Source organism: Pseudocercospora fijiensis, assembly GCF_000340215.1.
Source record: "Pseudocercospora fijiensis CIRAD86 unplaced genomic scaffold MYCFIscaffold_14, whole genome shotgun sequence".
NCBI classification, from domain to species: domain Eukaryota; kingdom Fungi; phylum Ascomycota; class Dothideomycetes; order Mycosphaerellales; family Mycosphaerellaceae; genus Pseudocercospora; species Pseudocercospora fijiensis.
In genome coordinates this window covers 470,243-488,600 of record NW_006921545.1, presented here as the reverse complement: position 1 = coordinate 488,600, position 18,358 = coordinate 470,243, and positions in this window count along the sequence as shown.

The window sequence follows — 18,358 nt, the reverse complement described above, 5'->3', positions numbered from 1 at the left end:
TGCTCTTGTAGGTCCGTAATATAGACTCTAACTACTGTCCTCGGGGGTTTTAGCGCCTCCTAACTAGCTACTGCTGCCTAGGTGCGGTAGTTTAGGCTTGTTTCCTATTGTTTCTTCGTAATCTTTGCTACGACTGTATTAGCTACCTTTGTAATTACGTAGCTTGCCTAGTTATAGATTGCTTTTAGTCCTCTAAGGAGTTCTGAGATTATAATCCTATATACCCTCTTAGGGGTTCTTCCATCTTCCGCCTTTAGCACCTCCTCTGCTCTAGTATATAGTGCTTTCTATTCGTCCTCCCTTCCTTCTTAACTGTCTTCCCTTCGTTTCTAATTGTTCGCTACTATTCCGCTCTTTTTTACTTATAATAGGATATAGCTATAGCGCGCTAGGAATATAGTAGAGAACCCGAAGAGAAAGGAGAATGCTTCCTAATATATAGGCTTACCGACTCGTACCCTAAGTCGGTTATCGAGTCGTATCGCTAATTTATACCTATAGTAGTAGTTATTAATATTAGGCGTAGATAAATACAAAGTTAGGGCTTACTTTGCTTATATTAACATTTTATAGCGTATCTACTATATCGACGTCGACTCTATATACTACTTCCCCCGCTCGTAATACTAGCGCTAACGTACGCTATAGCTATATCCTATTATACTTTACCCTTTTTCCTCTTTTTTTCCTTCTCGAAGCTAAGCGATTGTTATATATCCTAAGCTCGTACCTGTCTACTTATAACCTATACTACCTATATAATTATAGCCGATACTATTACAAATCGGTACGACTCTTCGAAATCTACCCTCTAAATACCGGCCGTACGAGATACTCTTCTACCTATTTAAATATTAGCCTCCGGAGTCTAGTAATTATCGATAATAATAACGGTATCTATAGAGGGGAGGTTTATACTAGTTGTAATCTAGCTTGTATATACTACTATAAGCTACTTCTCGTCGCTATATCTATTTACCTTATTCCTCGTAGATACGAACTCTTTAATAAGGCCGGCACTAGTAGTATCGGTCTAGCTACTCTAAGTATCGATAAGGATTCTATACGCTATATTACTAGTACTTAGGATGTTATCGTAATACTAGGTGCCTTCTTTCTATATAGCTAGCTACTAAAGATACTACAAAAATATTAGCCTTATATGCTTAGTAGATAGGGGCAGATAGATATATACTAAGTCTACTACGAAGACATTCTACGGCTTAAAGCTAGCTAGTACAATCTTACTTCTATGCCTATACTAGCGCTGCTTGCTACGCTTTATTCGGATTATATACTATAGCGATACTCTAACCGGCTCGTTATATAGTATTAGTATATACTCCTAGAGGTAGGTATCCGATAAACCGTAGTCGCGTATCCTAGGAAGCGTGTTTTTAATATCCTATAGTATAAAAGTACTAAGTTCCTTAATTAATTCCTTATCGTCCCCCTATAGTATAAGAAGTAGCGATAGAAATACAGTAAAGACCTATATTATCTTAGATACGTATATAAATTTAATATCTTCCGCTACCTTCTATTCTTCGACCTACTCGCTTAATACTATATCTTCTATAGATTTAAATTGTAAGCCGATATTAAAATGCGAATATAGTAGACAATCGATAGCTAGTACGCGTAGAGTATTAGATATAGGTTGCTATATTAGCGTCTTCTTAAGGCGAACTATTTCTGTTAGTAACTAGGGGCGAAACTTGTCGAGCGCCCGAGTATCTTTATCCGTAATACTTAGTTCTACTCGAGCTATGGTCGTATTAGAGTATTCGGATTATAAGTACTTAGAAACCTAATTACTAATATACCTAGCTAAGTTAGAGATATTACTATTATCGCTAAACTAGAAGTTACGTTCTATATCGCGCGTCTCTTTAGTTAATAGCAATTAGTCGACGAAAGTAAACTGTACTATAGAAGGCGACTAAATAGGGCAGAGGTAACTCTTTATACTATAGGCCTTAACGTATCTCTATACCGAGGCAGTTGCGATAATAGCTAAATTAGACAGTTTACTAAATAGGGTACTACTTAGGCCGAGAACGAAAGGATAGCCTATAAGACTAGCGACGGCAGTCTACTCTTTAGCGCTATAAGTCTTAGTAATATAAAACTTATCGACGATAATAGTCGTAGCAAGTATACGAAGTAGCGGCGGTTTCGAATTAAATTTGTCCGACTATATCTAGGACTTCTATTTCTTAGCTCGTTCGTACGTTATAAAATCTAGTATATTAGATATTATAGTCGAGGTAGTAAGGACGATCTATTTATAGTACTATAGATAAGGGGATACTTCTATATCCTCGTATTTAAGCAATAAGCGTACCGGGACGCCTTTTTTTAACTACTACTTATCTATAACCTCTATACCGAATACCTATTCTAGTTCTAGCCGAGTCGGGAGCGCTATATAATCGAGATAAAGAACGTTATCGATATACACGACCTAGTTATAGTTCTACGGACTAGCTCTATTACGTCTCTTATCTTTCGTTAGCTTGCTAGAGTCTTTTACAAGACATACGAATATAGCTCCGAGTAGTATAAAGTTATCGATCTTATATATCTAGTTTTCGGCTAGCTACTTCGGAATATAGATAATATAAACGCTAGGGCGGATAACCGGCTTTATACCGCTAGCTAATACCTACGGATCGAATATAATTTTCTTATTTAGCCGAAGTCCTAGGTTAACTAACGAATTAGATAGCCGAAAAGGATAGGCGTTATTAGTTAATAGCCCGTTATTACTCTATACCCTCTACTATATCGAGGTTATAGCGACGTACCCTAACGTATATACCGTCTTACCTATACCTACGTCTATACCGCTAATATAGAAGTCTACGCTAGTAACGGAAGCTAGAAGCGTCTAGGTAATTATATAGAATTAGTAAGACTTTAACGAACGAGTCGATCTCTAATTAGGCGGAATAACGCCTATATATAGCGAAGTCTAACTAGGATCGAGTAGTCTAAAATCGTATATTAGCTTAAAGTTCTTAGCGTCGAGGTAGGAGTATACGTTACTTAATAACTGCTTCTCGACGTCGGTTTCTATATCTAAATCTATCGACTAGCTAGGTACTACCGACGAGATCTAATCGACAAAATCTACTAACGTCTAGATTAGTAGAGAGTCGGCTTAGACTTCTACTTATATACCTAGTAGTCGTACGGCGAGTTCGGGCTTATTCGGATCTAGTAGCGATACGATCTAACTCGATAACGACTCGATCTATTTCTAGCGAATTCGATCTCGCTTTAAGTCGATTATATCTCTAGCCTTCTTACTATTAGTATTATTGGCTTTACTCGATGTAATTTTTCTATCGTTCTTAGTATTATTACTAGCATTTGTCTACGCTAGAGGTTGTACTAGGGATAGTGCTAGTCTATTTAAAGGTAGCAATATCTTAGGTAGAGTAGAAGTAATATAGGCCTTTACCGTATACTCTATTATATCGGGCTATCCGGAACGGACGGCCGTTTAAACCGAATCGTTAAGGGCGACTAGAAGTAAAGTAGTATCCCTATTATAACCGTTATTATAGAGCATCTTATTAACTACCTTATCGATAGCCTACTAAATCGCTATTATATCCGTAGCGACGTCGGCTATAGCTTTTCGCGCGGCTACCTACTAGGCTACCTCTTCCTATTCCTATATCCTCTAGACTCTATCTATAATAACCTACTTATAGCACTTACGATCGGCGCGATTCTTACGAGCGAGTCGCTCGTCCTTAGCTTACTTAATAGCTAATTTCGTAGGCGACTACGGACCCTAACCGACGTTAATTTCGGTAGGATTACCGGCTATAGAAGTACTATACTAAGTTAGGTCGATAGTTCTAGAAGTCTTTAGTAGGGACGGTCGACGATATATAGAAGGTATCCTAGTATAGTCTATTATATTTTTACCGACGAGGAAATCGAGTCTAGTAGAAATCCTAGTATCTAAGCTATTATATATCTCTATAGCTAGGGAGTAGAATATCGGATTAGTCTTACATTTAGGAAGACCTTTAGGGCCGCGAGCTAGATCGATTACTATAAAGAATTCGTACTTCTACTATTCGGGCGATAGTAATAACTCTTATACGAGCTAGAGCCGTAACAAATCCTTTATACTAATATTATTAGAAGTCTTCGATTATAGGATAGACTAATTTAAGCTAAATACCTCGTAGTCTAACGTTAAAGGTAACCGCTAGTCGATAATACTAAACTATAACGTAATCTTAGCCCGGTCCGGCTTAGTAGGGCATAGCGCGTCGGATATTACTAGATTAGTATCCTTACTACTGTACGAATCTCCTAGCGTTATCCTCTTAAATACCCGACCGGCTCTACTAGTCTTACTAGTAGAGGTAGAACTTACTCTACGCTTAGGTATAGAGGGCGTAGTTTATCGGGATCTATTAGTCTCGCTCTCGGATACGTCTTCCTCTTTAGTATTATTACCGGCCGGTAGGGTAAACTTGTCCCTTATAACCTTCTATATAAGGCGGTATACTAAGTAGACTACAGACCTCTAAATTTTATTATTCGGACTATTTCTATTGTTCTATAGAAGCATTCCCCTAACGTACTACTTCGGAGCCTATTTAGGATCTTTAAAGTACTATTCGGGCATTAATAGCCTACGTCTAGGTTTAGTAGGATAGTTAAGGTTGCTAGTAATAGCGTATACTATATCTTTCTTCTCCTTATAATGCCCCTTAACGGGCTAGCGAAGCTACTTCCCGTTCGACTAGTTAAATAAAAAATGTTTCTCTAGATATAGAAGGAGCCTTTTTATTACTAACGTAAGAAGAGGCTTGTCGATGCTATATAGGTTTAGTATAATATGTTTAGGGACGTCTTTGCCGCTATTTAAGGCTTTAATTAGTAGCTCGTTATTATTTAGCTAGTTCTCGACATTCGTCGAGACTACTATCTTAGTAAAAGTAGTTAGCGACGAGTTTATAACTAGTATATAGCATTAGTATATAACAGGTTATACTAATTAGTAATACTTATATAGTAGATATTAGAGACTATAGATCGATAACGACGTATACTATCCGGGAGTAGTAGAGAAACTAATAGAGGTAGTAAAATTCGCTATATATTAGAGTCGGCGGAGGTAAGAATAGGAGCGGAGAGCTACTTATATCCGCCGACCCTAACGCGAGCTATTAGAGTTGCGTTATATAATAAGTGTCTATATATACTAGCTTAACGCTAGTCGAGTACGACGGCTAAGTTATATAGTACGGCCTATATATAAGTTAGAATAGGGCATTAGCGAAGGAAATAATATACTATACGTACGATAGGGAGGGTAAGGGGGTATATATATATAGAATAGGTATATTAGTATAAGTTAATAGTAAATGTTAAAGAAGGTAGTAATTAGGAAAGGTAACGACCTTAAATGCCTGCCTTATAACCGGGTCGGTTAGCGAGTCGGGCCTAACTAGCTAATAAATCGACGAAGTAAGGCATCTAGCGCTTAAGTATATAATAGTTTAGTTACGCAACTAGTAACCGAAGTAATAAGGCTATAGATAATCGTTATAGTATAAACCCCTATACGATAGACGGTTCTAGATATAGGACTAAAAAGTCGTAGTAAATATAGTACTACGTAATAAGTAATCGAAAGTTAGTAATATAAATATAAGCCTATCTATAGTAGAGTTGCGACTACGATCGCCGGCGCGGGACGCGAGTGCTAATAAGCTACGTAATATAGCTAAATTAACCGATCTATGTCCTTATAGTAACTAACAATTATTATATAATAGCGAGTAGACTAGACCCCCTATAGTACGAGGGTATAGGCTAGTAAGGCGGTTAGTCTTAGGACCCGAGAGTAGGGCATATAGATAGTTCGAGCTAACGATTAAGATAGCATGTTTTCTATAGATGCTACTAACTCTATCGGCGGCGAAAAGGCATATGTTTAGCTATAACGAGTAGTAAACAAATGTATAAAACGATCGAAATATTCTATAGATCGTATACTAGAGTAGTAGTCTAAGTAGGAGGCCGAATAAACGACCGTATATAAATCCGTAGTAATATAATATACTAGGCGTAAGGTTAAGAAGCGAGATAATAGATAACGTAATTTGCCGAACCCGCTACCGAAGTTAGTAATAGAGGATATAGAAGTTGTCTAGTAGGCTTAGTACCTAATTGGATACCGAATTAGGGCCCGAGTCGGCCTAATCTAGATAGTTCTATTAGCAAACCCCGCGACTAGAGTAGTTCTAGTTTCTACTACTAACTAACGTCGACTTTCTACTACGCTATATATATAACTACCGCCTTCGAGAATGCTACGTACTTAACTACCTCGCGACTAATATTTAATAGGTAGTATTACCCGCGGCCTTAGCCTATCGCCGTCTATATACTACGCATTTTACGCTAGCGTCGAGAGGTCAATTTAGGAGTCTAGTTAGATTAGTAGTACGTTCCGATTACTATTATTACCGAAACGCCGAAGGACGTAAGGTTACCTATACGACCTAGTATTAATAGACGAGAAATACGAAGAAGAGTTCCCTAAGGTAGTAAAGCAGATCCGTACGGTAGAGGGATAGACTACGTTTAGGTACCTAGTATATAAGATTTGTTCTAATTATCGCCGACGGACGAGACGAAAAACGGTACGCGTAATAACGCGTAGAGTCGGCGATACTAGCGATTACGCGGAAATTGCTATATCTACGGATACTAGACTAGCGATACTAGAAGGATCTAGAGCTATACCGCCGTACTATATACTAAATAATATATAGCAGAGTATAGTTATAGTATAAGAGTAGAACAGGAAGGTAAAACCTATATATCGACTATATAAACTCGATTATTGCTAGCCTATAGTTAAAGGCCGCGCGTTAGTAGGAGTCGATAATATAGACCTCGAACGATTAGTTAAGATACTACGGGTAGATTATAGTTTCGAAGCCGGAGTCGACGCCTTATATTAGATAAGCGACTAATATAGACACGTTCGAATTAATAACGAGCGATAGTAGAGGGCTAGTCTATCCAATATATTAGGCAGAGGCCTATAGCGACGATTTGCAATCTATAGGCAAATTAAGGAGGCAGAACGAGCGTAAATATAAACGTAGAAAAGCAAGATAAATAATTGATTTTGCTAAGTCCGATATAGAAGTCCTACTCTAATAGTAATAGGTACTAATCTATTTATTAAACAGAAGGCAAGATGCCCCGGCTACGATAAGTACCACGCTTTAATCTTAGATATATACTAATATATAGTAAGTATATTATATATAGCAGTCTTAAGCGCCGCGATCTCTTCCTTTATCTATTTAATCTCCGCCTGTATTTAAGCACCCTAATCGCGCTATAGCGATAGCGGACTCGGGGTAGCGCGATAATTAAGGAAAGGCTAAATCGGCTACGACTAGCAGTCGTTAGGCTAGGGTAGATTGTATGCCTCTAGCTAATCTATTTTAAATTACATCTATCGGGTATAGGGCCTCTACGGTATTATTAACCTCGAATTAGCTAAATACGCTAATAGAGATAGTTCTAACTAACCCGTAATACTACGAGGCGGCTTCGAAAGTATATATTCGACCTAGCGGATTAGCTAACGCCGATTAATTTACCGATAAAGAATGTACGTCTATATATACTATAGTAGCGACCGAGCGAGGAATAAATAGTCTAAATACGCCGACTGCTTTAGTGCAATATCGATAGTGTTACTATATACCGTCGGCCTAGACTGCAATAATTACCGCTAGACTAATAATAGCGCTAGATTAATAGTTCCCGAATCCGACTCGCGACCGAATCGGGCTAGCGTTAATAAGGTACGAAAATAGCGAATAGTCTATAGGCTACGATTATACTTTAGCGTTAGCGGGGCATATCCGATAGGACTAATAAGCGATTATAGACGGCGACTTAGATAGTCTATATAGGAGTAGAAGATAAAACCGCAATTTACTACCCCCCTTTTCGTAGGGTAAATAAGTACGAAGACGCGTATAGTCTAATATATACTACGTTAGATTCGCAATAATACTACTACTCGTTATAGTATACTTAGGATAGGTCGCAACTACGAAGAAGATAAATATAGAACTTAATCGTTATCCGACTCGATAGAGTTAGATAGGGATACTAGATTCGAAGAAAAAAACAGAGAGGAGAGTTGTTTATACGTAGCGACTAGCATTAGATCGAAATTTATAAAGATAACGTATACTAGAGTATAGCGATAGAGGACTAACGTAACTAGTATAAGGGTAGGATTAGTAAAGATCCGGCAAGGCTAAAATAGAAGTATAGCGACGATAGGGCGGATCGGAGCGACGATATAAAGCTATTAAAACGACGTAAGAAGCGAGACAAAGGCTTAACAACTTCTAGTAAAGAACGTTTAAATCGAAAGAAGGGCTTACTCGAAGTAAGGGAGTAAATCTTATATAACGAGACGCGTTATTAACTATTCGCTATTACGTTAACTAGGGCTAGAGGATATAAGACGATATTTCCTACTACTTAAACCCTAGTATAGGTAGACGAAACAATTAAGGAAGTATATAGTAAAAACTACGATCGATTACCAGCTTTACGTATAATAGTACTATAGCTAGGTAGCTATATACCGTCGAGAGACGTAATCTAAGCAGTCGGTAGAGATCCCGATATAATAGTATCGAGACTAATATTAGAGTAGTTACGAGAAGCTATACGAAAGGAGCGAGGCTATGTTAGTGTCTATATCTAATCGACCTTAATAAACTAAGTACCGATCGTAATAACCGACACTCTAAAAAGGATAGTATATACTAAGAGGATACTCGATAACTAAATCTTCGAGTACTACGACGAGAAACTAGTAAGACCCTCTCTAAAATAGTATAGTTACTAGATAATCGCTAATAGTCGATATATACTACGCGCTACCTTAGTAAGCTTATATACAAATATCTAGCGGGTATGCTACTCCGGTAGGATTAGCGAGGCTAGAAGATATATATTAAATAGTACTACTATAAAGTTACCCCTTTTATAATATTATCTACCGCTACGGCACTTAGCAGAATACTAACCGGATAGTCGATAGAGTCGTATTTAACTAAAGTTAGAGGTAAAGCGATCTAGCTAGCCTTAGATTACAAGTTAATATACTAGCCGTTCCTAGATCGGATAACTACGTAGAATGCGACGGATTAAGCTACTCGTAACCTTCGGTTATCGAAAGCGTAGAAGATACACGTACGGTATATATATAGAGTATAGGATACCCCTAAATTATTAATAAATAACTTCGAGAGCGTACGTAACGATATCGATATACTTATAGCAATCGACGTCGTTTTAGATTCCGACGATAAAGGTAGATCGATAAAGCGCTATAGTAAGAGTAGTCTACGAGCGCCGTATTTCTCTTACCTACTAATATAATCGATAGGTCCTAAAGCGTCTACCGGGCAATAATTAAGTAAATAACTTAAGGCCGGCGATAATACGATAGATAGGTTAGTAGAGGCGGAGGCCCTACCTAAGAAAAACGATATTAGACTACCTATACTATAGAGCAGTTTCTAAGCGATAGATTAGGAGCCGACGGAGTCTACTAATCCGTTTGCTTCGGTACGGGGAAGTAACGGTATAAGTGCTACCGAGATAATAGAATATAATAGAACCGAAGACAATTAATATAAAAGATATAGATATACCGCGGTAATAAGAATAGGGAAAGGATTACGCGCTAATTACTATACGAATAGCAGGTATTCTAACTAGTCTTACGTAATAGACAAGACTTTATTCGCGGCGGTAAGTAATCGCGTTAGGGATATATTAGGGCTAGAAGAGGGAGAGTAGATATAGTAGGCGGATATAGAGGCGGACGGCGGTAAAGTCGAGGAGATAGCATTTAACGAGAAGACGTAGGATTGAAGAATTAAGAGATATATAGTAAAAGAGAAGAAGAACTCGAAAGGAAACAAACGAAAGAAGGTAGAGGTATATCGCTTTAATATAGCCGTAGAGGACGAATAGAATATATTCTTATTACCCGTAATAAATAGATACCCTATATAATATAACGATATCTATTAATACTATATAAGTCGGTCGCTAAGTCGGTACTAAATTAGTATATATAGTAGACGTATATAAATGCTAGTAGTTACCTAAGTATATATATAAACGTTAGATATTAGTAGAAGTAATAATCGTATAATATATAGATCCGATAGAAAATGTAATTTAAAGGCTAGTACTAGCACCTATAACGACTCGAGCCCGACTTCGATATACGAGTCGGATAGTAAAGAATAAAATTCTAACTACGATTAGATTTACTAGAATTTCTAGATCGCGACGATCCTATTAGACAAGATCTTTAATATACGATCCTAAGGATCCTAAGCGATCCTATCGATAGGATCGTCCCGATTAGTAAAAAAGTTTCTATAATATAAGGTCTTCTAGATACGTACCTAGGAGCTATTAAGAGCGTCCCTATATTTCCGTCTCTTAGGTTACTAGTATATCTCTTATTAATGTCTCTATAGTAGCTATAGTAACTGCCTCTTTCTTCGCCTGCTCTTTACGATAGGCTTTAATACGCTCTATAGCCGATAGGTTACCCTTAGGCTTCTTTCCTCTATCCCTCGCCGAGCTACCTATATAGCTCTAATCCTCGGAAGGCAAGTTACGACGAGTATATAGAGAGGCGAACTTTAACGAGCCTCTATCTCTACTAACTCTATCTAGGAACTAGCTCTTACTATCTAGCTTCTTCTAGGTAACGTCGTCGGTACGTCTAGAGGCGAATATAGAAGTTATATATAGATAGCGTAGTAGAGTAATACTAGTGTACTTAGTCGTAGGAGCGAAGGAGTTATCGACTTAGGTTTAATTAAACGAGTCGTCTATTTCGTCGTCTTTAATAGTCGTACGAGTAGGTCCCTTTATAGGGATTATTTTCGTAGTGCCCTTAGTCTTAAAAAGTATATTCGCGAAGGTTTAGAGTCTAGGCTATTATAAAAACTTTTTTTCCGATCGCGACGATCCTATCGATAGGATCGCTTAGGATCCTTAGAATTATTAGGATCCTCGGGATCGTACGTTAAAGATCTTATCGGATAGGATTGCTTAGGATCGTAGGGTCGCGATCTAATCGATAGGATCCTCGCGATCGAAATTTCGGGACGGGCCGTCCCGAAATTCGAGGCCGAGGAACGTAAAGGACGCGGGATAAGTTAGAGCCCGACTACTACTACTACTCCGTATACTACTACTATAAGGTATATCGGGGTAATATATATAGGTTAAATTTAGCGGTTTAGTAGGTTTTTTTTATAAATAAATTTTTTTCGTTAAGGTTTCGTTAAATGTAGCCGATATTTCGTTAAGGTTTCTTTTAAAAGCCGACGCTTAATAAGTAGAACTTTGAAAAAAAGTATACTCGAAACACTCGAGATTCTTTTCTAGATTCTAGGATAACTACTAAGTACTAAGACTTAAAAGCTTATAATACTCTTATTAGTATATAGAACTTTAAGTTCTAATTTTTAGATTTCCAAAAATAGTAAAGTATAACTTAGAGAACCTAGAATACTATATTACTTATTTCTGTTCCCTAGCTTTAGTTTTGTAGAAAATCTATAAATTTTATGTTTTTTTATAATAATATACTAAAAAAAGGGTACCTTTCTACTATATTACTAAGCTATAAACCTACTAGAAAAAAAGATAAATTAGAAGCAAAATGTCTAGAAAAGCGATTTTCTTTCCTTTATATCTTTTTATCTAGAAGGTTTACGGCTTAGTTATATATAACAAAAATGTTCTCTTTTTAGTATAGTATTAGGCAAAAGTCTAACTTTTATAAGTTACCTATTTATCGTTCTAGGATAGCTTAGGATCGCTCGGGATCGCTCGGGATCGCTCGCGATCGCTAGGATCGATAGGATCGTCGCGATCGGAAAAGAAGTTTTCGTAACGGCGGAGGTAGAGGTACTTCTAGGCTATCGCCGCCTATAAGGAAAGCGATATTACCCTCTTCTTTAGGTAATACTTCGACTGCTTTAGCTCTATCTACTATACGCTTAGCTTCGATAGCTACTTTAGCCTTAGCTTTAGCGTCTTCGAGTTAGGTACTAAGTTTAAGGCGCTATTCTAGTATTGCTTAAGAGGAGCTTATAGAGACTGCTAATAAGATAACGCTAAAGATAACAGATCTACTAGGAAATAACGACTAATAAATAGTTAGCTATAGAGAATATATCTACTAATTTTAGCTAGGTAACTAAGATTAAGACTTCGTCGTCGTTTACTATATAATAGTTGCTAGTTAACGAGCCTACTACAAACGCGACGCACTTAAGCGCTCGTTCTAGTATAGTATCGTAGTAGGTAATACGATATCGTATTAATAGGTAGTATTACGAAATGTTATATAGCAAGAGGCGGATAGTAGTATAAAAGACGAGGTCGTAATACGAGTTTACGAAGAGGTCTAAGGAAGCGTACGAGGAAGTATCGCAGCGCTAAGAGTTAATACCTAAGGTATTAACCGAGGTCTAGAACCGTTAACTCGTAATATCGGACTAGATAAGGCAAGAAGGAGTACCTACTAAGATAGTAAGGCTATTCGCCTAAATAGGACTTATAGGAAGCTAAAGGCTCCTTCGAGGATATAACTAAGTTATTAGACGAGTAATAGACTAGTACGAAGAACAAGAAGAAGGCTAAGGGCCTATAATATCGCTAGAGAGACCTAGGATTAATGCTACCCCCGGGGTACTATTAGCTAACTAATTAGAAGTAAGCAATTGTTAGCGAAATAAGACTATACTATAATAGTAAACGCGTACCGAGTGTTAATAAGCGCGCTACGACGCGTTAACTAATTGCCTACTCTTTAAAGGATTCTATCTCCTTACTAACGTAGTAAGGCCCTTCTCTTAGTCCTTAGGCCCCCCTCCTATTCCTCTATTCTATCGAGGCCTTAAGGCCTATGCGATCGGCGGGGACGGCGCGCGCGCATATAGTAATAATAATAATAATAATAATAATAGCGTCGTAGTACGAGCTACCGATATATTAGAAGACGGCGCGGTTGTATTAGTAACGGTATTACTAGGTATATTGCTAGTCGAAGAAGGAAATAAGGAATAAGGTAAAGTTAGCGCTAAGACGGCTAGTACTGCTATTATTAATATTACTTGCTATTGTTACTATATCTATAAAAACAACCTTACCTATACTACGGCCTAAGGCCGGAACGTACTATACTAACTAGGTTAAAAGGTTAAACCGTTTAAAGGGCTTAAGGCTTAAAAGATTAAGCTATCGATAGACTAACTAAGGGCAAAAATATAGAGCTAAGCTAGCTAGGGTCGATCTTACGGACAATAGGTTACTCCTCGATCTTTCTAACCCTTTAAGCGAGGCGAACCTTAACTACTATACTTATAATAGCCTTCGCCTATAGAAACTAGACAAACTGTGTTTTAGACAATTAAAGGCTACTAAACCTAACTAATTAGGGCTAGCGAAACTACGATAGTAAATAAATAGCCCTCGTAATAATAAGAACAATCCCTCGGAAGCAAATATTGCTAGGTCTTTTAGAGTAGACGCAAAGAACTCGAATAATATTACTTAGAACGGAGGTATTACTATAATACCTCGTACGTCTACCTATTATAGTAGGGAAGACGCGCCCGTATTATAATTAGTCGATAGTCCTTAATTCTTATAGATATATATTACTTTATTATATATAAGGATAGCGTAGTCGGAGTTAGATATTATATTAGAAGGTAAGGTTTAATATAGTTATATAATTAGGTAGTTAAGTGTTTAGTTTAGCGCGGGCTAAGTAGCTTATTAGATTTGCTAAGTTAGTAGTAATAAAGGTCGAGATTAGAATATAGAAAGGCTACGAGGGCGCGGCCTTTAGAAGGGAAGCGTATATTAGTGCTAAAGAGGCTATACGTAATTAGTATATAACTAGGCCGAGTAAAGCTAGGGTCTCGATACCTTAGGTAGGGCTTAGCGCTTAGCGTTAGGCTGACTTGCCTACTACCCTATCTACCTACTAATATAACCCCTATTATAATAATAATATCTTTAGAGTCTAAAAGGCAAGGGTAAAGCAAGCTAAATATAGGGAGACTATAGCGAGAACGAGATATCGGAAGAGTAAGACTCTCTATAGTATATACGAAGGAAGGGGATTCCTCGGAAAATAGTACGGAAAAATAAAAACACTTTAAGTAGATAGGAGAAGGCTAAAAAGAGTAGACGGACGAAGGCTATCGCGAAGAAAAGTTATCTTTCTATTAAGAAAAAGGGTATAAGGTAGGACTCGACGATAAAGAAGCGGCGCTTTAAACTAGGTACTATTACCCTTTACTAGATCCGGCTATTCTAGAACAAAAGAGGGACCGAGCTTTTAATCCCTAATACTCCCTTCTAGGGACTCGTCTAAGAAATTATATTAGATTTTTAGTCTAGTATACGATTTACAGCTAAGGCAATTAGTACTCTTTAGGAAGCTACGGAGGCATTGCTCGTAACCGAGCTTAGGCTTTTAAACCTCCTAACTATCTATACGAAGCGGGTTACTCTTTAAAAAAAAGATATATAGCTTCTAGCTAAAGTTTAGCGTCGGTTTATAGCGGATTAGTTAGAATTTGTATTTAGTCCTTAGATTAACCTAGGAGGAGGCCTATTTTCGTATCCCTTTACCGGCTATAGGTACTAGCTATATTTCTAATTTTATCTCCGCGCCGTCCCTAAATCTAAGGTACGAAGTAGAAACCTAGCGCTCTATATTTACCTAGCTATTATAGAGACGAGCTATATTTAGATTAGTTTCTTCGTATATCGCAACCTAGCGGATAGTAAGCGAATAGGCGATAGAACGTTTATAATATATCTCTATTTAGACCTAAAATACAAAGGTTCTAAGGAGCTCTAGTATCCTAACTATAAGGAGATTCTTTAGTATTAGCACTTTAATCCTCTATACTACGAGGTAGATAGTAAGCCTAGGAGAGAGAAACTTTAACGAGAGAAGCACGAGATACTATAGGCTCTTAGTTATTTAGAGTAACGTACTATATAAATAACTAGGCGTACTACTCTTATTTACTTACGACCTATACCCTAGGATGCTCTTCTCGTACTTTTTATACTCTTTTCTAATACCTTACCTATAATCGCTCCGCGATAACTAAGTAAATATAAGCTATAGGATTTCCGCTCGGTATCTTAGCCTTCGAGATACGGCGGAGTTAATTCTCTATAATACGTAGCGCTATTATATAGCGATAGATAAGTACTAAGTCCGGTAACTCGGAGAAGAATTAAGATAGCGACCGAGGAGGAGATTAATAGTATATTAGTAGAGTCGAGATCTTATAAGCGAAGCGCGAGTTAATATAGGCTCTTAGTCGTATAGAGTAACGTACTAAATAATTAACTAGGCGTGCTACTCTTATTTACTTATAACCTATATCCTAGGATACTCTTCTCGTACCTTTTCTACTCTTTTCTAATACCTTACCTATAAGCGCTCCGCGATAACCGAGTAAATATAAGCTATAGGGTTTCCGCTTAGTACCTTAGCCTCCGAGATAGGGCGGAGTTAAATTTAGAGCGATAGCCGGTACTCGTAGCCGGTATATAGAGACGGTAGTAGGCCTTTTCCTACTAAATAACTAGCTTGTTTAGTATAGCCTACCTAATATTTCTTATATTTCCTAGTAATAGGCCTAGGTTACTTAGAAGATTACTATAGCTAGTAAGGGAATTACTAAAGAATATCTACACTATAGTAGGATACTATTATTACGCCGGCTATTTATTAAAAGGAGGCTTTCGCCTATTACTATACCGGCTATATATACCGGCTATATTTCAAAGTTTGCCGTACCTGCCTTTTTTAGGCGTACCTACCTTCTTTCCTTACTCTAACGTTACTATAATATAGGCTTACGCGACGCTTACTCTATTGCCTAGCGATACCGCGATACTACCTCTCTCGCTATATTTAACCTTCGTATCGATCCCTATATCTCTACGCTCTATATCTACTACTACTATAATACCTTCGCTCCGCGCGCGCCTTCGTATACCTTCGTAACGCACTTTTTTTATTAATTCGACGGCTTTTATAATACCGAGTCTACTTAACTAAGATACGACGCCTCGTAAGAAGGGACCTACTACTTCTACGGGTCGTAATAAGACCGGAAGTAGTAGAACGAGTATAGTGAATTAACGTAAGAAGGCTGCTACTACTACCGCTAGCTCTAGTACTAGAAAGGGCGTCGCGAGCAAGGCTCTACGTAAGACGACGACTAGCGCTTCTACTACTAGTAGCAATAATCGTACGAAGCGTCGATAGCGCCTAGGAAGTAAGTCCTATTTATAGCCGGTAGCGTAGCCGGTATTCTTACTACTTTTTTACTAATCCTTCTTTAGCTATAGCCCTTCGTAAGATTCGGAAGTATTAGAAGGACTATAATCTCCTACTCTATAAAGCTCCTTTCCGACGACTTATTCGCGAAATTGCCTAGTATTATATACTAGACCTTCGCTTCTAGGCCTCCGTACTAGACGCCCTTTAAGAGGCTATAGAAGCCTACCTAGTTCGTATCTTCGAATATATATTTCTCTTCTATCTCTTTTCGAACTATACTAATACTATCTTAGCGATTAACCTTATAGCTATCTACGCGAAGCGTATTACGATTATAGATAAGGATTTTAAAGCCCTCGATTAGATTCTAAAAGGCTAGAATGTCTATATTCGAGATAGTACTAGGTAGGATAGATATTCTAGTAGGAAGGATATTCTTAGTATTATCTATAAGCTTTTCTATATACGAAATAAGCCGCTATTATACGGCGCTATATACCGCGCTCTAAATACTCTCTAAGTATATATATATAGTATAGTATGCTTTATTAGCTATACGGAATAGAAGTCTTCGAAAATCCCGTTAGTACTAAGGAGTAAAAAGGCCGGCTACGCTAGTATGTCTTTTAAAGAACTAAAAGAAGATAGACATTCTAGTTGATTTGTATTAGTTTAGATTTTTATAAAAAGAAAATAGGGAAAAAGGAGGAAGGTTTAAGAGCCTGATACTCCTAGTTATAGGTATTATTCCTGTTTTCTAGACTATATTATATACCCGTCTTCGTAACTCTACCTACTAGAAATTTAACTAGGTACCTAGACCTATAGCTGCCTCTATATCTTTTACTATCTTCTATAGGTTAAAAGACTCCTCTATAGTAGCCTCTACCTCCTTATATAATACGAAGTTACTACCTGCCCTACTATTTATATCTACTAAATAACTAAGAGTTCTAAGGAACGAACTAGCTTTCGGCCTTAGTATAGCGAGTAACTAGTAGAACGTTATATAGAGCTGCTTTATAGCACTTTTGTGTATTGTGCCGATACTAGCAGAACGTTACACAGAGCCACTTTATAGCACTTTTACACACTACACCGATACCGAGGGAGGAGATATCCTAGTACTTAATATTAGAGAATAGTTTAGTAGGAAAGTGTTAGAACTTCTTAAAGAGGGCTTCTAGGGAAATCGATAAATTCTACCTAGATCCAGATAATAACATTCTACCGAGCAGTTAGGGAATTGGGTAGCGAGCGAAAGGATGAAATTTATACCTAATAAGTATAGTTTCTAAACTTAACTATAACAGCTTATATATATATATACTTTTAATTAGTTAGTGCCCTTAGCTAATTGTCTATTAATTTAGGGGTATATAAGTACCTTTATATAACTAAAAAATGCCGGCTACGCTACCGGCTATACTCTTGTATCTTATAAAGGGCTTGCTTCGAGTTACGTATATATTCTTATACTTCTTAGAAACCGATAAATTCTATAGTTCGAACTAGCTACTCCTATAGGTGCCTAGTAAACTAACCTAAACTATACTAGATCTTCGGCTTAGTAAACTAAACTAAACTAACCCGAACTACTACGGGGTCTACTCCTACTAAGTATAAGCGGAGACCGTTAGACCGACGATACTAAAATCGGGTACTTAAAGAATACCTTCTCGAACGCGGCTAAGACCTATACCGCCGCTATAATTAAAATTAAGGATTACTACTTCTATATAGAGGAAGTCGAGCGATATATAACAAACCTCGAGACGATAGACTAGTTTAAGTAGGCTACTAAACGCTAGTAAGAAAGCAAGAAAGATACCGCGAACCCTACGGTCGTTATTCTACCCTATACGGCTCCTATAGTAAACTCGAAGGTCGACTCCGACG